Source organism: Marmota marmota, unplaced genomic scaffold (genome assembly GCF_001458135.2).
Source record: "Marmota marmota marmota unplaced genomic scaffold, marMar, whole genome shotgun sequence".
NCBI classification, from domain to species: Eukaryota; Metazoa; Chordata; class Mammalia; order Rodentia; family Sciuridae; genus Marmota; species Marmota marmota.
In genome coordinates, this window is record NW_025999999.1 from 16,061,293 (window position 1) to 16,085,037 (window position 23,745).

General features: G+C 43.7%; 1 pseudogene; it reads right to left on the bottom strand.

Moving 5' to 3' along the window:
- LOC107149967 overlaps window positions 1-23,745 on the bottom strand; it is a 55,996-nt pseudogene that overhangs the window by 2,683 nt on the left and 29,568 nt on the right.

Here is a 23,745-nt window from a genome sequence, read left to right on the forward strand (position 1 = left end):
CCCCTGATGGCTTTTTCTGCTCTACACTTTCTTTCTCTGTCTGACTAGCTCGAGAGACCTTCTCTTTTACTTGAATATTTCTACTATAACTATAATACAACCCAAGAAGATAACACCAAACAAAACTGAAACAGAGTGAAACAAAATTGGAACAACAAAAAATCATTATAGCCTTTCTATCCTCCTGAAATGTCCATCCGTCCTTTCTCCCTATCTGTTCCTCAGATGTGAGCGGTTTTTCTTCCATCTCACACATCTCCAGGGACAGGCAACTTAAAACAAAAGTGAAGCAAAACAAAAGAATAATCTTAAAATGGCTACCCATCCTCTTGCCCTGCCCTCAGGGGCGAGCAGTTTACCTTATCACTTACCCTCAGTCGTTCCTCGAACGGGCTACCAAATGCCACAGTCTGGCTGGGCACAATTCAGGAGCCACTTGTCAGAAGAAACGAACTTTATTTTTAGAACACACACACCAAACCACACAGCTCCTCAGGAAAAACCTTCAGAGCCCAACTGCCACCACCGGCTTCCCACAAGCCTCTCCACCTCCCCCACTCCTCCTGCTCTTGAGGCGGATTGGCTGGGTCACGTGGGCGGAGCCAAAAAAAAGTCCCCCAATGAGCAGCTCCGTGGTCTGAAAGGGCGGGGAAACAGCCCAATGAGCATCACTGCAGAGGAGCCAATCAGTTGGCAGCTAGAAGTTTGCTGGGGCCACTGTGAGCCAATCATCAGCTGGCAGCTGGAAGTTTGCTGGCAGCTGGAAGTTTGCTGGGGCCCCTTCGGCTGTGGCTCTCAACACCCGGCCCAGAAAAGGGCCATCCTGAAGGAAGGATGAGAAAGTGTCATGGTGCACTTCATGATAGAGAGAGGCCAGGAAGAGGGAGAAGGCAGAGGAAAAAGAAAGAGCCTTTATAAATGTAGAGAGATGAGGTCAAACCAATTGACTTCTGTCGCCTCTGCCTGGGCACTTCAGAGTCAGGTAAAGGGACACAGAGGAAGTGTGGACCTTGTGATTTCCAGGCTTATGTTGGCTGTTGCTGTGTGTGGAAGATTGCACTGGACTGTTCAGGGGACGCTGAGAGCCCATTTGTGCAGGGAGAGTGTAAGCGTCCTATAAGCCTTGGTCTACGTGAGAGCAAAGCTGACTGCTGTCAGACATTCTGTGTTCAACTATTTGAGGGAACTGCATAGACCTTACTGAAGGAAGAAGATCCTACAGTTCTAAGAGTCTCCAGAGAGATCTAAGAGTTCTCCTGCACCACTAGGCAGACACTTGTTCATTCTGCCACACTCTTCAACAGCTCCATCAAGAATTCAAATTGGGAAGGTGAGACGCAGTTGGCCTGGCCTTACCTTGACTGGAACAGTGCTTCTCTTTTGCAAATTGTGCCTCCTATTGCCAGCAAGGCATCTGCAGTGCTCTGAGCAACATGGATCCATAGAGCTGCCATAAAATCAATCATTGCCTAGTTAGCACCTTGTCAGTGGATTGTCAGTGGAGTGGAGCTGCTTTGAAGAGAGAACCACACTACTTGAAATATTTGAGCCCCAGGAATCACAATAAACAAAGCATAAATATTGTCTAAAATATGAGACACTTGGCCTGGGAGCCCTAACCAGCCAGGCATTGATGGGACACTATTGGATGCTGCTCAAACTTTAGCAAAGAAGCCAAAGGAAGACCTAGCTCAGTATACAAATTGGCAAGAACCATGGATAGAGGTTCAATGGGCTCCTCAGACTTCCTAGGATGAGCTGGGACATATTTCCAAAATGCTGCTAGAACTAGGTTTAGAGACTAAATAAACAGACACCTTCCAATTTTTTTTCTGAAAACCTTTCTTTACCATCAAAGAGAAAGGTTTAAGTCTGCATTTGAGACTTGGTTTATTAACTTAGACAATCAGAGGGGAAAATATTTGCACATGTACATGCATGTGTGTATATATGTATGTTTTTATATTGTGGGAAATCTATAAATTCAAAACAATGTTAACCTAAACTCTTTGACACTAAAATCACTAAGTAATTCTCTTTTTTTCATATCTCAACTGGTAAGTGGCATGCATGTGTCTATTAACAGTCAATGAAATAAAATTACTATCTAGCAAAAGAATCCTTTGTTCCCTGGAATTCCCCATCATAAATTTCTTCTGCACCACTAAGAACATACATCAGATATTGGCAAAATCTCACCCATAGACCATATCTGGCCCACCATTTGTGTTTGCAAATGAAGTTTTACTGAGACGTGGCTATGCTCATTTGCTCACATACTTGTATTACTACTTTTGAGATCCAACAGCAGAATTAAATATTTTGAGCCTGTAAAGTGAAAAACATTTACTGTCTGGCCCTGTTCATCAAAAGTTTTCCAACTCCTACTCTTCATTTAAATGACTTTATTATATGTGTATCCATCTAAAATGGTAAGACTTGGAGGGGCGCCATGTGTGTCTACATAGCTCCAGTGAGAGCACAGTAACAAAACTCTGTTTATACAGCTCACGGTCAGTGTTGTTTAAGTGGATAATGACCTTCTCCTCCTGATGGAAAATAGGAGACAAAATGCAAATGAGTCTTCTAAAAATACCCTCTGATTAACGATAGGGGATGGGAGGGTAGCCATATTGTGTTCACAGAGTGCTATACATGATACCCACGCAAACTGCTACTTTCCATTCTGGATGCCGTGTTCACGGTGTCTCCAAACAGACAGTATCTGGTTATGGTGATTCCCACCACGCCAGCCACCACATCATCTGCAGGGGGGACTGCCAATGGGCTGGACCCCTGAGTGTATATCAGGTCAACAAGGGCAATTCACAAACATCCATTAAGTGCCCTCCGGCACAGAGCTTGGCAACACCTCTTAGAGTTTACAAGGGGGAAACTACAGAACCCACAAACTTCTGGCAGGAAGTGACATCATCAATAAATGACCACACTGTTCATGCACTAGAGATGTCAACAAAACCTGCACTGTACAAACACAGGAGTAATTAATTCTGTTTGGATATTGGGTTTCATTTAGTTGAGACTTGAAGGATAAGGACAAGGATGCTAGCTATATAATTTCAGGGTCCCCACACAAAATAAAATCATGGGACCCTTTGTTCAAAGAGTATGAAGAATTTTCAGAGATAGAAGAATATCAAACCTAGTAGGGATCACATGCCCATGAGTTTGACCCAAATGGAACACATCAAAGGGCACTTGATATAGACACAAGGAGAAAAAGCTAGCCTGGGGTTCCTGTCCTGGTTTTTGTTCTCTTTATATTTGACTCAACTTCTTGGAGTCACTGTGGCCCATATTCTCACCAAGCAACCTAGCTGAGCAGAAACACACATACAAAGACAAGTCAATCTTTTGTTTCCCCTGAAGTTGTTACCATTTGTTTTAGTCAGACTTTTCACTGCTGAGACTAAAAGATCTGACCAGAACAATTATAGAGGATGAAAAGTTTATTTGAGGGCTCACAGTTTCAGAGGTCTCCATCCATAGACAGCAGATTCCCTTCCTCAGGGTTTAAGGTAAAGCAGGACATCATGGTGGAAGAGTGGCAGAGGGAAGAAGCTCACATGACGATCAGAAAGCAGAGGGAGACTCCACTCTCCAGATACAAAATATACACCCAAAGCTACACCCCCCATGACCCACCTCCTCCAGCCGCATCCCATCTGCCTTCAGTTACCACTCAATTAATGCCACCAGGGGATTATTTCACTGATTACGTTGAGGTTCTCATAACCCAATCATTTCTTCTCTGAACCTTCTTGCATTGTCTCACACACGAGCTTTTGGGGGGACACCTCACATCCAACCATAACTCCATTCAATAACTGTGTTCCTAAAAGCCTTATGCTGCCATACCTGGACCATAAGGCCACCTGCCATCAGTTCTGACTCCCTGTGTGGAGGCCAATCCAGGGCTTGAGCTTCTCCTCAGGCATGTGCCCACTCTGGCAGTGGAGGATGGCACTAAGGAAGGGAAGAGACATGGTGGCAATCCCATGCATGTGTCGGGTTCCGTTGCACATGGGAAGTCCACTAGCCACCATGAATGCATCTCCAATATTTTCAACCTGAAAACAAAGTAACAAAGAGACTTTGTTTTTCACAAGGGAGACAGTGGGTCGCAGGTGGTGATAGGGTCAGAGGCCAAGTCCCTTGTCACCAGCCCCCCCCCTTGGGGCACCATGCCTTGGAACCTCACTCTTGCTGACTTCAGCCCCATCCAAGCACCAGCATTTCTTCCAGTTCCTCACCTTGCCTTGCTTCTCCACAAAGCCTCCTTCCACTGAGCCCTCCTCACAGCCGCTGCATCTGCCTCTGAAATTGGACAGTATGGGTGACCATATTTCCCCAACCTAAGACCGGAACCAGCTGGACAGGCAGCTGCGTATTGATGGATTAAGTCAGGTGTGTCCATCAAGTGGAATTTATCTTACCCAACCTGAAATGTCCTCAGCCCACCCAGGACTATTACGTGTGTGTGTGTGTGTGTGTGTGTGCGCGCGCGCCATATACTATATAAAATGTATTTATTTATACACATATAGATCTTGTGTCTCCCCCATCTGTTCCTTCTCTCCTAATCCTCCTGATAAACCAGTCTTTCATTTGTAATAGAGAAATAAAGAAGCAGAAGCTTAAAGCTTCAACCCTTTCCAGATACAATTGTATTTAGCAGAATCCAAAGATGATGTGGGAAAGGTAGAATTTCAGGCATTAGCCCTGGCAGCAAAAACACCTCTGTCCTGTTGGCCCCCAAATTATACAAAAAAAGTCAACTTTGGACAAGTCCCACCTGCTTCTAGGAAGCCTCTCCCCACCATGAGAGCATCCTGCAGAAATATAAAGTGGCTGCAAATTAGCCCCTGCAAAGCAAAATTGGGAAGATCACTTTAAGAGGAAAACTCCAGTGGGTGCCTTCAGGGTGGTCTGGTTCTGTTGGCAGAGTGTGTGATGTGTCCTGGAAGGCTGTCCTGTCCATGCCAAAGCTACACCCCCCATGACCCACCTCCTCCAGCCACATCCCATCTGTCTTCAGTTACCACTCGATTAATGCCATCAGGGGATTAATTCACTGATTGTATTGAGGTTCTCTTGTTGGGACTGTTCAGGGATAACCATGGAGGACCTATCATCTCAGCAAAGTGTGGATATGACCACACTGTCCCCAAATCTTACTGGTCTCAGGACCATGGAAAAAGGCTCTGTCCTGGGATCATGGTCTTAGTAGATGCCCTTGCAGCTACCCACCAAATATGTGTGACCACGAGCACACAGTACTGTCCCTGGAGCCACAATTGATCCCATTCAAAAAGTCGGAAAATGCAGAAAGCAGCATCAGCAGCGCCACCTGGAGGAGCCAGATGGTGGCTGGATTTGCTGTCCTCCCCTCAGCTGCTTCCCACTTCAGGACATATTCAGATTTCGCCCTGAGTAGCACCAGGCAGGTTAACTGTTGCCACTTCCCCTTTAGGTCCAATCTGATGGTCTGAACTTGGGAGTGATCTTCCCTCTGAATTGCTAAGGATCCTAACATCAGAAGTAACACTTTGGTCAAAAGACAGCCTCTAAAGGAGCACAGGTCTGAGCCTCTGAATCCGGAGGAAAGAAATTCAGGAGGGAGGGGCAGAATTAGCTCGAAGAAGATCAATGCCTCTTTAGAAATACGGTCACCATGAGACCAAACCAAGGAAGTACACAGGGCACAACTGGGGATTCCTGACAAACACATGGCACTGAAACTAATAAAACCCTTTGCAAAAGGACGAACGGAAACGAAATATTGAGCTTGGGCTGTGAATTGAGAGGGTCTGCCAGTGGGAATGGAGCCTCCCTCCTGGCTAGCATAAGGCATGCCCATCCTCAATCATGCACAGGACAAATCAGCAACAGGAGCAGCTAAGGCTTCACAGCCAGGAGCAAGTTGTCTCACCTTTCACACATTGTAGGTTGTAATGATGCCATCAAACAAACTGTACAAGTTGTTGAAGAGCTTTAATTTTTTTGAGCAGGATCTTCTTCATCTCACCTCCCACAAATCACTGCAAAGTTGTCCTCATAGGGCTTTTGGATTCTGTGGGCTAGATTTGTGGCTACCAAAATCTACTCTCTAGACTTCTTTTGACATCCATTTATTTCTCCACCTGCATTTTCTCTAGAGATCTATTTTAATTGACGATATAAATTGAGGGGAGACGTTGGGTAGTGGAGGTCACATAGATGCCTTTACACAAAGAGTTTTCTTGCCAAGGGCATCTCATTTTCCCCTACAGGTTATAGAGCGGACCTTGCTCTGCAGATGTGGTGCAAATGTAATCACTCACCAGTCCACCAGTAAAATCAAACAATCTCAAGTTATTCACATTCAAATTCCAGCCCCCGCTTGGTAGTTCAAGATATACAAATATAGAGGAATTTTAACAGCAAGTGCTTCTTCCAAACCTTTCCAGAGTGCATAGGTGAAAACAGAAGGTGAAACAATGTTTGAACCTGAGGTCACCCTTGCAAAAAGATTTGGAGGTACAAGCGCTGGACTTGTGGAACCAATGCGCCATCTAGTGGTCACTCTCTTGTTGCTGCATCTTCCATATAAAAGTCAAAGGTAGAATGTTTCCTCTGATACACCAAAGATAATCCAATCCAAAAAAGGGGGAGATAAAAGAAGAAGAAGAATAGACAAAAAAATGGAGGACACAAAAGGAAAGGTAGGAGGGATGGGTTAGGGAAAGATAGTGGAATGAATCTGACCTAACTTTCCTATGTGCGTATGTGAATACACCACAGTGAATCTCACCATCCTGTACATCTAAAAGAACTCTATTCGTGATTCCTATGGATTCCAGAGAGTTTTGCCCCTATTTCATTTAACCAGGTGTATCAATTACATGCACGCAAAAATGTTTGATCTCTTTTAGAAGAAAATGACATCCTGTTCAGAAAATAACAAATGAAATAATCCCTCTGAGTGGGTCCTCCTGGTGATGCTGCTGCTGCTCTCTGAGTTTGACAAGACCTTCAGTGCTCTAGAGAGCCTGGGCAGTATTGTAGACAGGAGCTTCTCCACCTCCTCTTCTCTGCCATCAGCTGGCCAGTCCTCTCTTCCAGTCCTTCCTCCAGGGGTCGGCATACTCTTCCAGCCTGCTCGTCATACTATCTGGTATGCTCACATGGCTTTTAAAAAGTTCAGACGTTAACATCTTCTTCCAAGAACCACAGGCACAGTGGAGCACAGCTCCCAGCTACATGCTCCAAGAAAACACTTCTCACCCTTAAGTTTTCCTACTTAATGGTTCCCAATGGACAATGGCCATGAGGCCACGTGACAGGACAGAGCCTGTCCCTTCCAGCCTCATTCTTCATTTATCTGAGCCTCGGTTTACTCATCTGAAAAGAAAGGATAATAAAAATAGCTCACATGTCTGTTCTGAGAATTTAGGAAGTTTATGTGTATAAAGTGCCTAGAGGTGAGTCTGGCACCCAGTGGCCTTCCCCCAACTTCCCAGCATGCTCCATGCCAGGGTCATGGCCAACTGAAAACTAGATGTCAGGACGGGTCATTCCTTTTAGATTCCCCAACGTAAGAGGGCACATCTAGATCCTATAGTTTTTTGTTCTAGAAAGTTCTTCAGAGAAAGTGTAAATGAATCTAAACATTACTCATTTCAAATGACGAGACTAAGACTCAGAAAATGGACTTACCTTAACATCAGGACCATATTTTCTGAGTAAGCACATATCAATGGACCTGAGACATACCTTTATGTTATTTAGCTTCATTTAATCATCCACAAGTGTATGTGTGTGTATCACATTTTATACCATGAATATAAAAATTTTTTTTATTCATCGATTTTAAATCATTTTAAATAACATTTACAATTCAGAAGTTAAAAAGCAATTATGATCTGGGGAATGCAAAATAAGGGCCATTATATTAAGAATGCATAGCTAAATGGCCAAATTAGGAGCAGACAATTGACCTCCAACCCAGGCTCCTTCTACCAGCTCTCAAACTACCTCTATCATGGTGACATTTTAATGTATTAAAAGTGATACAATTATCTGATGTGAAGGAAGCTGCTATTGAGAAAATTATTTGAGTTGCACGTATAACCTTACTGTAGGGTTGGGGGTGTAACTCATTGGTAGAGCACTTGCCTAGCATGTGCAAGGCCCTGGATTCAATCCCTAGCACCACCAAAATTAAAGATGAACAAACTACTTTTAAATTGGTGAAAAATTTTTATCCCATAATCCAATCTCAATTGATTAGGTGCAATCCTTGGAATGCTGATCTCAAAAAGGTTCTGAGGTCATGTCAAAACCTCCTGGGAAAGAGAACCTTCATGGATCAGTGATGTCTAAAACGAACAGAGGGCAGTGGAATCATTCATGTCTGGCTCATTTTTATGAAATAAAGGGAGAATTCCTCATTCCACTCTTGTCAGCACCTATCACAGTGATTTGTGTGTGGCAGGCACTGAGTCAATATATGGAGAAGGGAGGAGAGAAGGAAGGGAGGGAGAGAGGGAGGGAGGAAGGGAGGAGGGTGGGAAAGAAGAAGAGGAGGGGAAGGGAGGGACAAGGAACCCATCACAGCTATGGGTTTTAATCCTAACAGTATACCAACTAGGAAAAATCACCCATAGCACATCTAACTCACCCTGTAGCTTCTCCTACAATTCTCCTGATGGACGGGGAGCTGGGCCTTTTCTCTGGAGACCATCCCAACATGCCCTCACCATGCCCATGACCTTTTCATCACCCTTCTCCTCCGGCAGGGAAGGTCGATGCAGAACTGGTGCCACGGGGTCTTTGATTCATTGATGACTCCGGGAAATTGTGTGGGATTTAGATCACTTGATGCCTGAGCTTGGCCACCTGGTGCATTCCCTTTAAACAGGAGCTGTGCTCTTACATTCACAAACTGAATTTTAAATAAATAGAACAGAGAGATATTCCTGAGAAATAGGGATATTTTAATAGAAATACTATAAATTCCCTTGGAAAATGAAGAATTCTAATGGAAAACATATAGGCACCCCCCAGCCCCAGCAATTAACTGGTTTCTAAGTCAAAATATTTTTAAGTAGAGCATTTCTTGAAGTGAATCAGACCTCTATATGATTTCAGGAATAAATAAGCATTTGGTGTTGGGAATTCCCAGAGTGTGCTTTATGCAATTTTGCATTCCATATGATATGTTTTATAAAAATAATTTAACAACTAACAAATGTTACGGCCATGTTTCATCTCTCTACTCAATTTTGTAAACCTACTTTTTTTTCACTTTCTCATTGGTGTCTACCAACATTTATTAAGCATGCCATTTACCCAAATTTTGAGAATAATGTACACATATTTGGTATAAAAATTACAGTACTTGCAACTATATAGATGGATATTAAATGTATGTTACTAAGTAAAAGAAGACAGTATTAAAACACTATATATTGTATTTTTTATTTATACACACGGAAAAGACAAAATCATAGAGACAGAAAACAATCAGAGAGGTTGCCAAAAGTATGGGGCGGAGAGAGAGTTGAATAGGTGAAGTACAGGGCACATTTAAAGGATGAAGAGGCTATTCTGTGTAATCCTGCAACGGTAGATTTGACACTATGTATTTCCCCAAACCTATAGAACTTTACAATACACAGTGTAGTCCTTGAGGAATGCAAACTTTTAAAAATGTTCACTAGAAAATTAGAAGATTTGGAGATGGACTTCAGACAGTGATAAAAGGATTCAATTGTATTATAATGTATGCTGTAAGATCACTGAAGGTGGGGGTGGGGGAGGTACAGACCTCCATAACTTCTGATGTAAGATGATAAGACTAAAGTCAGGAATTATTCATAGTTGCTGCATCCTAATTTCCCACAATCAAACCACTGTACACACGCACACACACACACACACACACACACACACACACACTCACACACACACTGGGATTGAACAGATAGGTAACAGATGGCAGATGAGGGGAGCCAGGATTCTCACAGTTGGAGACAGAGCTTCCAGATAAGGGGGGCAGGTGCTAGAAAGAACCATGGTGGTTATTGATTAGTTTAGAGATGCCAGGATGAAATCACAGCTAGCTTAATGTAGGTACAGGTGTGCATGTGCACTTGTGTGTATAATTTTAGATTCATTTGTACATACACATGTTTCCTTGCACTGTCTAGTGACAGAGTCTAGAAGCCACAACACTCCCCAGGGAGTGTTGGGCACACTAGTCTCAGGTCTTTCTAAAACTGTCCTCCAACAACAGAAACCAGGGCTCTTTGAAGAATCGGCTGCTCTTGTACTATGGCAGGGGATACAGGAGAGGAGCCAGGAGCCCTGTGTAGAAGCAGAGAGTAGAGATGCGCTCAGGAATCAGACAGAACCCACCGCAGAGGCTCTGTGTGGAAGAGACACAGATGCCAGCTGGAATGTGGATGGTCAAAGATGGAACAGTTTGGGCAACAAGATGAGATTATAACCCAAGAATAAAATATCCATGAGTCCACTCTGATAGAAATAAATAATCGAGAAAAATGGATAAACGGAGCAGAGAGAAGGATTCAAATAATTTGGGTAGGTACTCTGCCTCCCGCCTCACCCTTCAGGTGTGGGCCACGTGGTGGCTTCCTTTCCCAGAGGACGGTATGGCCCAGGGAGGTGAAGGGTGACTTGACACCGAAGAAATCCACAAGCACCACCTCAACCAGTGATCAAGGTCAACATCAACCGTGACAGCCGTGTTCACGGCACGCCCTTGATGTGATACCATCAAAGTGACAATGTATCCCCACCGTCTTCCTCCCAACATACAGAACCCCAGTGAGAGAGCTGGGGGAAACTGGACAAATCCCCAAAGAGACAGATATACCTGACTGGTACTCCTGAAAAAATGTCAAGGTCATCAGAAAAGGAAAGTCTGAGAAGTTTCTCCAGAGAGGCTTAAGAAGACTCAATGCAACAGGGTACCTGGACGGGATGTTGGGACAGAGGATGAACGTTAGGCAAAAACTAAGGAAATCCAAATAAAGAAGACCATCTACTAGTATAATTTAAAATATACATATTTTTAAATGTTATTTATATATGTATTTCTATAACATATAAAATATTTATATATTTTAAATTTATATATATATATATCAAGATGGTATGTAAAGATGATTTTGTTTAAGTCTATATGTAAAGGCTTAAAAATATTCTGAAAAAAATATATGTAAAGTTGTACTCTGGAAAATTATGTTTTACTTTCTAATGAAGCATAACTCAAGGGACAATAATGGCATTGGTGACAGAAGACAGTAATCATCTTCTGTCGTCCTGAATTTAGCTCTAAGAAACGCCAGGAGAGTCGATAAAATGATAGAGGACTCTGAGAGCCAATCCATGCCATGCTCCTTGGAGGACATGAGCCTGTACCTAGTGACATGTGGCCAGATGTTTCCCACCTATCATCTTCAACAGTCTAGTACTCATTTCGGTATCCTTTCTTTTCCTTTGGCAATGGACATCAGGTGGGGTGGGGGTTCGAATACAGATCTCAGGGCCCACCCCCACATTTCCAGCAAAGCAGATTAGGAGCAAGGCCTGGGAATGTGCATTTCTGACAAGTTCCCAGATGAAGTTGATGGGTTGGTCCAAAGACCAGGAGGACCAAGGCCAGTGCTTCCCAAACTGAGACTCACCTGGAAGCTTGATGGAAATGCACATTCTCAGGCCTCAGCCCAGACCTACCTTGTCAGAGACCCTGACCAGGAGACTCAAGCACCCTGTGTTTGAGCAAGCCGCCAGGTGATTCTGACACCTACTAGACTTTGAGAACCACTGGCCTGCTGTGCATGAAGGACTAATGTTTACTCAGTTCCTGGAGGCAGGTTTGTTTGTAGGGAGGTATAGGAAGTTAATAAAAGACCTGTGTTTTCCATGAATTAAGGACACACTGTATTTTTCCTGTTACAATACCGAGTATACTCAGGGCCATGTGACTGGATCTCACTCAACACTGAGAGGATCACACTGAGCAGGAAAGTACTGATTGTCCACTGAACTCTCCCATCCCACCCTCAGACCCCAACTGCAAGATGGGATCTGGGCTTAGGGATCACATGTGGGCCCCGTCCACATTGGTTTACTGGAATCGTTCCAAAGTCAGATGCTCCTGGATCTTGAGTTACCTCCATTTCATTTAGTCACAAATTAGAAACTGGAATCTGGTTTAAAAGCAACTGCATAGATACACAGGGCCTCCTAACTTTAAGTCTTCAGGGAAGAGTTGATTTAAAGACGAGACTTGAGATAAGCCAATGGGGATCAACTAGGAATGGTTGCCAAGACAAGAAAAGTGAAAAAAGAAAAAGAAAAGGAAAATAAGAGTGAAAGATGGGCTGGGTTTACTTAGGATCTCTCTCTCTCTCTCTCACACACACACACACACACACAAACACATACACACACAAAGTGCATATGCTTACACACCTACCCCCTCTCCAAGGCAGAGGTTACCCCTTTTTTATTTTTTCATTTTTTGTAATGCTGGAGGTGGAACCCAAGGCCTCTAGGCAAGTACTCTACCACTGAGTTGAACCCCCCAGCCCAAGACAGAGGTTCTCAGCCTGCGTTGCTACCTACTAGAATCATCTGGGCAACTTTTAAAACCTTGATTCCCAGGAAGCAACGACATCGAATCTCCAGGGCTGAGGTACAGGCATCAGCATTTATTAAGAGGCAACACAGCAAAAAAAAAAAAAAAAAAGCCTGAACACATCCTTTGTACATGGACATTGGAGCAGCACTATTACAAATTTTAAATATATTTATCTCTTTCATTTTATAGGATATAAATCTATCCTACAGAAACATTCAGCCTCATGTGCAAAAATACAAGATTGGTCATTGCTGAAACTTGTACAAGCCAAAAATGGGAAGCAATCAAAATGTGTATCAGTGAATAATGCATGAACATATCTCATGATGAAGACGTTTGTAGTTCTTAAGAAAGAATGAGGCCAATTTGTATATAGGAATATGAGGCGAGGACTGTCCAGGCAGCAGAAACAGCATGTGCCACGGGCCTGGGGTGAGAATGTGTCTGGCACTGTGGAGGCACATGAAGGGGGTTAGTGGGACTGAAAGGGGTGAGCCATGGAAGATGGAATTAGAAAGGGGTGGTAGGTTGAATGATGGTCCCCAAAGAGATATGCCCATGTCAGAATCTAACAATATTACCTTATTTGGGAAATGGTCTTTGTAGAAATAATTTAGAATCTGTGTTGAGATCATCTTGGACTATCCACAAGGGCCTAAATTCAATGACGAGTGTCCTTATAAGAGACAGAGGATAAGTACACAGAGAAGGAGGCAATGTGAAGACAGAGGCAGGCCTTGGGACCATGTGGCCACAAGCCCAGGAATGCTAGGGCAGCCACCAGAAGCCAGAGTAGGCCAAGAACAGAACAGAATCGTCCTCAGAGCTCCTGCTGGGAGCTGAGCATGGCTGACACCTTGAATTTAGGCTTCTGGCCTCCAGAACTACAAGAGCATACATTTTTTTATTTCAAGTTTCCAAGTTTATAGTAATCATCACGGCAGCCCTAGGGGACTAACACCAAAGGCCACCTAGGCCAGGTATTTAGAGGCCTTTGATGGCTTCAGGCCATGGGAAGGATTTAGTCTGAACTTCCCAGATGGGAAGCCAGAGAGGATTTTGAGTAGAAAAATGGCCCATTTTCCCGCAGGGTCCCCCTAGCAGCTGGTACACACAAACATATGATTGTAAGTCACTTGATATTTGTTTTAACCAATGTTTAATTCATTTTCTAATTAAAAGAATATAAATTTTTAAAATGAAAAAAAAATGGAATAAATTATAAATTAATAAAACAATTAATAAAAAAACAATCATTCTGAAGCTAACCCACACTCCCCAAGCCTCCCCGCAAATTCTCCCAACTTCACCATAGGGTGCCTCATCGAGGTCGTCAGAGGACGCATGGTCCTAGTGGTGGACCAGGTCCCTCAGGAGAATGGCAGAGCTGTACGTCTGCCCTTGGGGTGCCCGATGGGGAGCTCTGGGCAGCTCGGGGCTGTCCAGTGAGCTCTGCAAGGCCCTGGGTGTTGCGTGGAGAGAGAGCAGACTTGCAATACCAAAAGCCCTTGGGGGAAGGACAGGGGAGAAGACAGCATCCAGACCCTGAGAAGGCAGCCCAGACCATGTCTGAGTGGAAGAGCAAACAGGGTCCCTGGGATGCGCATGGAGAAAACAGCCAGGAAGGAGGCGCCCCGGCAGGTGAGTGGTAGCTGGTGTGGTTCCAGGGTAGTACCCTGGTGTGGCAGGCGGTCTCCACCTTCTTCTTCCTTCTCCAAATTGCCTACAATTGTAAAATCTCATGTACCGAGGGAACATCCACTTAACATAAATTAATTATTTTAAAGTGAATGATTGGTGGCGTTTAGCACCTTCACAATGTTTGGCCAACACCTCTTTTTTTTTTCTTTTTTTCTTTTTTGATGATGCTGGGGATTGAACCCAAGGCCTTGTGCATGTGAGGTAAGCACTCTACCAACTGAGCTATATCCCCAGACCCCAGCCTCTTTCTAATTCCAAAATATTTCCATCACCCAGAACAAGAATGCCTTACCTATCAATGCAGTCTCTTCTGGCCTCCTGCCCCTGGTAACCATCATATTCATTCTGTTTCTTTCTTTCTTTCTTTTTCTTTCTTCTTTCTTTCTTTCTTTCTTTCTTTCTTTCTTTCTTTCTTTCTTTCTTTCTTTCTTTCTTCCTTTCTCTCTCTCTCTCTCTCTCTCTCTCTCTCTTTCTTTCTTTCTTTCTTTCTTTCTNACATTTGGTATTTGTTTTTTAGTAGATTTTTCTACTCTGGATATTTTACCTATCTTTTTATTTGCAGTAGGTCTATAGGCTTATATCATTATAGGTTATTGTCTTTAAAATAAAATATATCAGGGAGTGAGGAACCAGAAGTGACTACCAGCAAGCAAAAACTCTCCCTGGTTTTTCTATAAGACACCATCCTATCCTGTGGCAAAGAAAGTTCTTGCCATTCTTACAGAAAAACTTCTGCCGGTAAGCTGTTCCAGCAGAGAGAGGGGCTGGCCTGAGGACATTGGGTTCCATGTGACCCAAGAGATAGGTGATGATCAAGGGCATTCAATCAACTCTGGGCACGTAGGGAGAGTCACTGAGCTCTGTTTGCTCATATGAAATTGGAGCTATGGGTCTTGCCTTGATATGCTCTTCAGAATCAGCTGGGAACTTTGACAAAACAGCCCATATGTCTAGGTGCCATCTCCAGATATTCTGATTCGGTTGGTGAGGGGGGCCGGTCAGTCACTTAGAAGACAGAGAACTACTGAACTTGCCTGGCAGATCTGATGGTCTACACTGAGAGCACAGGAGAACCCAGGAAGGGACAGAGAGGAATAAAGAGGAGCAAAGGCAGCTGCAGGTGGCCCAGCAGAACAGGACAGGAGCCGGTCTCCTACCTCAGACCTCACAGCACCAGCTCAGGCCACTGGTAGAACTGGTTTTCCCCCCTCGTTCTCCTTGGGTGAATGGATCAGGGATGGTTCCATACCGTCAGCTCGAGAGGAAGGCAGCTAAACAGCGTCAAGGAGCAAAGACAGGGCAAGAAAGCCCCGACCACTCAGTGGTACAGGATCGGCAGGGGCTACCCAAGGCCTCGGTGGTTTTCTTGCCGTGTGTCCTGTATGTCCAGCTGTCCTGCAGCTCACATGGCCCAAATCCTGACAGCTTCACTTGCATTCACTATCCACCAGGCAGCTGGAAGGCTTCAGGTTGCTGTGGGCCCCCAGTGCACTCCTGTGGAGGAACAGCGTGCCCTGCAGGGGTGACCATGAGCACATGAGGCAGAGCAGGTGCCCATGGGCACTGATGAAAGCAGCAGAGGCAGACAGACAAACAGAAACACAGACAGACTGACCCAAGGCAGGGCAATGTACCCATCTCTGTGCCCCTCTATTGACCAACAAGCTCAGCCCCTTGTCTTTGGAGTCGAGCTGGGGGAGACACCCAGGAGGAGAAAACTATTTCTGGCTCCTCGATGAGGAACCAAGAAGGAAGACTTGCTTAAAATAAATACAACCTTGTGGACAGGTCCTGGGTTCAAACCCCAGCTCCACCACTTAGCAGAGGGCAAGTTATTTTATGCCCATAAGCCTTATTCTTCTTTTAAAAATAGAAGAGACCATGATACCTACCTCATAGCATGGCCATGGAGATTAAATGCAAGAGTACAAAAAGAAACACCAGAAATGTGCGTGAAGCAAAGTAAGTACCCAAAATAAATTATGATAAAATGCTATATAAATGTGATAAAGAGCCAGGCACAGTGGTGCATGCCTGTAATCCCAGCAGCTCAGGAGGCCGAGGCAGGAGGATCATGAGTTCAAAGCCAGCCTCAGCAAAAAGAGGCGCTAAGCAACTCAGTGAGACCCTGTCTCTAAATAAAATACAAAAATAGGGCTGGGAATGTGGCATAGTGGTTGAGTGTCCCTGAGTTCAATCCCTGGTACCCCCGCCCAAAATATGATATAAAGATTATTAATCATATAGAAATACTCTAAGAATTATTACCAACATATTGTAAATTATATGTTATCACACACACCCAAAGGTCCTGTTTGAGCACTTTTCAGGAAAAAGCAATAAAATGAAGAATACTGAAAAAATTCTTCTGTCATTCATCATGTTCTTAGTGTTTATATGCTATTATTATTATTATTATTTATGAAAAACACAAAAAGAACACTGGAATCAGAAGACCTATGTCCAAGTCCCTTCAGGCAAGTCACTTCTCCTCACTGGCTCTTGATTTTCCCATCTGGGAGATGGGACTTCCCAGATGCTTAAAATTGGTCTGGGAGCTTGACAGAAATGCAGGATCTCAGGCCCCTCCCCAGATAGGCTCAGACTGTGCATTTTAATAAGAGTCCCAGGGGATTCATATGCACATGACAGTCGGAAAAGATTGGTCCTGGTCTTGCATTCCCAAACTTGGCTGCACATTAGAATCTTCTGGGGAGCTTAATGAAGAACAAATACACAATGCTTGGATCCCAGACCCAAGATCAGACATTAGCTGCAAATTACAGATGTGGGGGAGAGAGTACCTGGACTACAGACCTTTGCTGCAGAGGTGAGGCTTGGTGGCTGAGGAAACTCATTCAGGAAGGGAGGGGAACTGTGCAGGGGGCCTTCCCATGAACAGAGAGAGCCTCAAAGCAAGGTCTGGGGAAGAGGAGGAAAATCATTGTTTTAGGAGGATGAGCAGGAGAAGGGATCATTTTAGACAATGAAAACAATCACATTAGAAACATGATTGGAGAACCAGATGTCTGGATTCCTCCAGAGGTCCCAGACCTAGCTGTGGAAATATGAAGACCAAGGGGGACAGGGCCAACTGCCTTTCAGAAGCCCTGTAACAGCCAAGCGAGGGGGACTCTATTTTATCTTGTTTGGTTTTCCTTACCTTCTTTGATGGCTTCACTGAGTACGCATTGAAATAATATTTACTCAACATTTCCAGCTCCGAGGACTTTTAGGAACTGATGTAAGAGCTGTGTGGACCTTTAATTGGAATCTCTGAATCATTCCTTTGCAGAACACTGATGGGAGCTGGTAGAAAACCAACAGCCTGGGCATGCCCTAGGTTCAGGGTGAGCCTGGAGATTTTCACCCGCATCTAGTTGGGTGGCCTGGGCCCCCTCACACCCACTTCCCCTAAGAGGTGTCAAAGCAAGAGTAAAAATGACAATGCCTCTCTCAAGGGACATATTGGATTTGTGTTTTGTTTTGTTTATAGTGCTAAACTCTGCCAGGTACCAATCTAAGGTCCTCATTAAACTAACTCATGCAGTCCTCCTAGTGATCCTAGAGAGGAGGGGTATTGCCATCTTCCATGTGAGAAGATGAAAGAATGTAGAAATTCACCTGCCCAGTTCACCTAGCTGGCAGTAATGAAGCTGGACTGGAAATCACACTACAGGACCTGGGACCTCAACCGACTCCCAGCTACCCGAAGCCTGTGAAGGACAGAGTGAGGAGTAACAAGTGTTTCCTTTCAGATACACTTTCCCAGAGAAACTCATATTGAAATATGGGTTTGTAATGCACAAATAAATAACAATAAATCTTACTTGGAGCACATCGTGTCAGGCTCTGAGCAAGGCACGTTATACATATTATCACATTCATCCTTCTCTGAGACAAAGATGATCATTCTGTTTCACAGTGAGGAAACTCAGGATTTTAAATTGGTCAGGGAAAGACCTAGACATAAACCCAGTCAGATCGCCTTCAAAGCCCAGGCGCTTCTAAATCACTAGGGTTTTCTGCTTTCTGTGTCCTGAGTAGAGGAGGGTGGGTCAAGGCACACTCACTCTTCCAAAGCCACCTGAGAAGAGGGAGGGAGGTCATGCAAGGGCCTGACTAGGCAGCCCTGGAGGGTGAGGCAAGGAGGAATGTGAGGGGGACGTCCCCTGCAGGTTGTTGCTCCCAGGAGCAGGGACTATTATTGCACCTTGGGCCTCTTGGGCACCAGCTGGAACAGTGCTGACAAGCTGAGTCTGGACCTACTTTAGCCTGAGCCCTGAGGCCAATATTGCGTTGGAAATATGGGCTGATTCACAAAGCAATAAATAAACACCCAGGAGAGTGGATACACCACCCACCTCACCCTGACCCAGCCTCCCAAATCAGGAGACCATGTTGTGCTCCTTTACCTTTGTGGTTTGTTTGTTTGGGGGAGGGAAAAGTCGAATCTTGTTTTGGCACTGCAACTCAGCCACACCTGGAGGGGCCCGACTGAAGCTGCCTCTGAAATTTTCCCAGTGAGACTCCAACAGGCCTTAAGTTCCAAGCATGTAGTCCCATGAGACCTGTGACCTAATCAAAGCTCTCTGACTGCACAGAGACGTCTCCATTCAACAGGACTGTTCTTCACACACAAAGTTTTCTGCTTCTCTCCTGCCCTTGCTAGTGCCAGGCCCTGCCCAGGCAGGAGACATTTCACATCCTGGAATATTAGCAGAGCCCATTCCACAGGGGCAAAAACAACATGCTTTGGGATGCTTGGCATCCTAGGAATGCTGTCCCTCCAAAAGATGGCAGGCTTGTCTGTTTTTATTTTCTATCTTGATGGGACTGACTTCTAAGTGTATTGTCAGAGAACAAATAGAATAATGAGAGGACTCATGATTTATCTGATGGATTTCAGGCACTCTGGGCAGGTCTCTCTCCTATCTGCCAGCTTTGTTTCTTACCCTACTGGAAACTTCTGGAAGGTTCACAGGACTCCTACCTCTGGATTCTACTTCTGTGTCTTCTAGTACTTAGCAGGGAGGGAGTTAAGCAGGGAACAAAGACACAGTCAGATAGACTGGCTGCAGATTCCAATCTGCCTCTTACCAGTTTGACCAGGTGACCTCATTTTTTCCCCCTTGGAAATGGAGTTAATATTAATATTTTTTAAATGAACTGATAATAGTTCTTGTTAATTATTAAGATCACAGTCCAATAGATACATAAATCATATGTGTTTTTTTAAATTTAAACAGGAAAAATAAAATTTAATAATATATTTAGTTTTAAATTTTTATTTCAACACATAATCAACATAAAAATATTAGTGAAGTGTTTTCTATGCTTTTTTTTACTAAGTCTTCAAAATACAGTGTAAAATTTATACTTGTAGCGTATCTCAATCTGCAGTAGCTACATTTCCAGGACTCATTACCATACTATGACCTAGGACTGGTGGTTACCATATTTGGACAGTGCAGACACATAGGTTTGGTGGGAGACTTCCAAAAGAAAATGAACTTTTTTTAGTACTAGCTATGATAGTGAGGCTGAGGAAAAAGACAGGTAGCTGATTATCAAAGAAAAGGAAATAGATAACACTCCCCATCACCTGGTTGCTAACAGCCTCTGGGGAGGGGAAGGATCCAACCTGCAGCTCCCTTCCTGAATTTTGGACACCGTGTAGGCAAGATAAGAGGAGGAGGGGACATGGGAAGAAAGGAAACCTGAAATCTATAAAGGGGTAATTAAATCTAAAAGGCTCCCTCTTTTCTGGAGCAGTCTCTCTCTCTCTCTCTCTCTCTCTCTCTCTCTCTCTCATCTCTCATCTCTCATCTCTTAAAAAAATGTACTGTCTGTTCTGTCTCTTAAATAAAATGTATTTTTGCTCCTGTCTCAGCATTTCTCAAGTGTTTGATCCTAATACCAGGGGAGTGGGAACCCACCTAATACTAATTTTCAAGACTGGTATCAAATGATACCTCTAACTGTTCATCCTTCCTTCCTTCCATTCATCCATACCTCCAACAACTAGTTTGTCCATCTGTCTATTTGTCCATCCATTCACCTACCCAGCCAATCAGCCAGAAAAACAATTAGGCAACATTAAGCGAAAAACTCCTAGGCATTAAGATCTGTACTAGACAATGGTCAGCCAAAATTAAATAAGATCCAGTCCCTCTTTTCACTTAAGAGTGTTCATAGGCAAAGAGAAGTGCTTATAGCATAAAAGTTTTGACATGTTCAGGAATTTGATTTTTATCATGGCCCTTGAATCAGTGTTGTCCTCATAGAGAGGTCAGGATGGTCCCCTAAGTTCAAGTGGGCTTGTATACATATAAGGAAATCACTTCGGGGCTCTAGTGTACCACATGGAATTGCTCATATCTTTGGGTTCTATTGAAACTGAATTTTGTAAAGTGAAGTGCACATAAAAACAAAACAAAACAAAAACTCAGTTTAGAACAGGAGGCTTCCTGCACCTTCCAGCCCTGGAATCTCTGGGACTCCCAGAGCTACTCCGACAGCTTCTTCATGACCTTCCCTTTTGTGGTCAGAAATTGATACCTTTAAAAAATAAAAAATAAAAAAGATATGCCCTATGTCATTTTAATAGTTTGCCCTTTTTTTTACCTTGAGCCAAGAAAAAGACTTTAAAGTAAAACTACTTTGTCATGCTGTTTTAACCATGTGTATTATTTGTAAGTTTCAGGAGATAAAAGAATAAGTATTTTTATGTTCATATAACATAGATTTTGCCCAGTAAAATTTATCCAGAAAATTGCTCTCAATGTGCAAACTGTAGTTGGGAGAATTTTAGTTTTTGTAGCATTTTGGTAATGATTTGGGATGGAAGCATTCTATATAAGCCCAAGTTGTATAGTTTTAAAACTTTAGTGTTATAATACCATGGCTCCATTAATCAACTTTGTGCATAGCAAAATGTTTCCAAGGATTTCCTGAAGAGGTAGTAAGAAAGCAGCCCTGTCATGGGCTGTTTCTATTTCAGTTGAAAATGTTGTGTGCTTATCAAGCTCATGGTCTTAGAAATGGCAATTAAGCTCTAAAAATGGTAAAAGGTTTTGTTTCTTGAGAAATCCTTGTTAACACTGGAAACTAGGAAGCGAGGCTGTCTGAGCAACAATTCCACTGTTTAACCTCCTTGTGCCTTGTTCTCACAAATGTGAACCGTGGGCAGTAGTAGGTCCTTCTGACAGGACCAAAGGCTCAAATTAAGGCATAAATTGGATATTACTCAGACCAATGCTTGCCACCATCCCACAAATATTCACCCACATATAATTTAATGATTAAATGGTGATTAATAATAACATGATTACACCATTTTCAAAGGAAGCCCTGGTTTTAGGAAAGTTTAACTAAGGCTACCTTTATGTTACCTGATATGAAAAGAAATTTCCTTCCTGGCCTGTCACAAGTCCTAAATATATGTTCCATTTTAATCTGATCAGAATCACTACAGTGTTAAGAAGATGTGAAATATTTTAATCACAAATGGGAGTTGTCCCAAGGCATTAGGTGGAATGCACATAAAGTTGCATAAAAGATGTCTAAATGCTGCAAAAATGGACTGAAATATTTTGATGATATCAGAAGAAGAAAAGCCAAGCAGGGTGTGTTTAGGATGGAAATTTAGAAAAACAAACTGAGTAAGGGTTAGATTGCAGCTTGTACGGGTCCTGGGGTGTCAGTATACCTAGTGGCTTTGGTCCTGGGCTCCATGTCATGCTGCATGCAGGAAAGAGCCTTCCACATTCTTGGAGAAGATGAACACAGCAGAGGGGCAACCTGGGGACACCTCAGTGGCTCAGCATCTTTCTATCTAGCACATGTGACTGGGAATGTGATGCAGATGAAGCTCTGTGTTCCTGTGATATCATACCAGTCTTCTTTGAAGAGTTTTTAAAGAAGATACCACTCTTCTAAGAATAAACCAGAGCTATCTTCAGGAATCACTAGCCATCCCTGTGTATCATGAGCATCCATTTTCAAAGACAGTGCCATGAGTCCCCTCATGATGGCTTAAACTCGACCTATTTCCAAACGCTTCTTAGACCACTCCTTATGGGACACCACATTTTCTGTTGACTCACTTAAATATCATCTCCTTAAGCTTTAATTCTCATTCCTTAAAATACCAGTTACTCCAAGATACTATATGACTAAGTAAGTTGGAAAATTCTTCTACGTGGACTCTTTGTCTTGGAGAATTACCATTTGCATCACTATTTAGACTATCAGTATTTTCTAAACTCATCTGTCACCATTAAAAATCAATAAATATTTAGCATTAATGATGTTTGGGATAGTTGATACTTAAGTTCAGGATTGTTACATTGATGAAAAAAGAGAATGCACGATGTTTCTAATGTGTAAAATGTAATAAGGGCTCAATAAAGGTAGAGTCTTATGACAAAGATTAGCTAAAGGCCCTGCTTTATCCAAAGCAATGCACACAAAAGAAGGCTATGACTCATCTGCCAGCTACTGCTGGGTGATGCTATGGGAGGGGAGATGGTTGTTTCATCCTTTTCTTCTTATATGGTAAGACATTTGGGGCCATTGGACGAGGTGTTGTGAATCCAGGTGAGCACAGGGCTACTGGCCACAGCTGATAGCCTACAGAACACTCAGGCACCTCAGTTTCTGGTAGGGTGGGCAGGAGGTGCCACCTCTGACACTCAGTCCCAGGAGTCTACACCAGCTGAACCAGGACACACCTCTGGTGCTCCTGGGTCACTCTGAGTTATTTGATGTCCTGCTAGAGAGGATGCAGGGTGTCATCAGAATCCATTGCACATTGCTTCCTACTCACCTCCTGATGCCAGTGGGTCTCAAGTCCCAAGATCTCTATACCGTGACCCACGGTCCTGGTATCCACCCACCTTATTTTCTAAAAACCCCCTGATGAGGCTAAGGAAGACTCTCTCACAGGAGTCCTTTAGCCTCAAACAACTTGTCTCAAACAATCTGAATCCACAGGAAACTGCTGCTTTCCTCCTGACTCTGGGTCTTTCCGGAAAACTGTTGCACTCTGGGAAAAGCACGAGGCCAGTGGACGAGATCCTAAGGCGAAGGAGTGCTGTGGGGGAGATGGAGGTTGGGGGTGGGTCACTGCTCTCAGCATGCTTGCCCAGTTGTGGCCTGTTATTCTGTGCCCAACTGCTTTGCCTGAAGAGAGCATGGTTTCTGTTAACATTCAGAACATTAGGCAGTTTCCCTGCCACTGGTCCAGCCAGCGCCAACGGTCCTCTCTTAAAATTGGCTTAATCCATGAGAAACTGCTCTAGACACTTTACATCCTCCCAGCCAGCCTGCCATCCACCTGAGGCAGGGGCAAAAGACTGATAGTT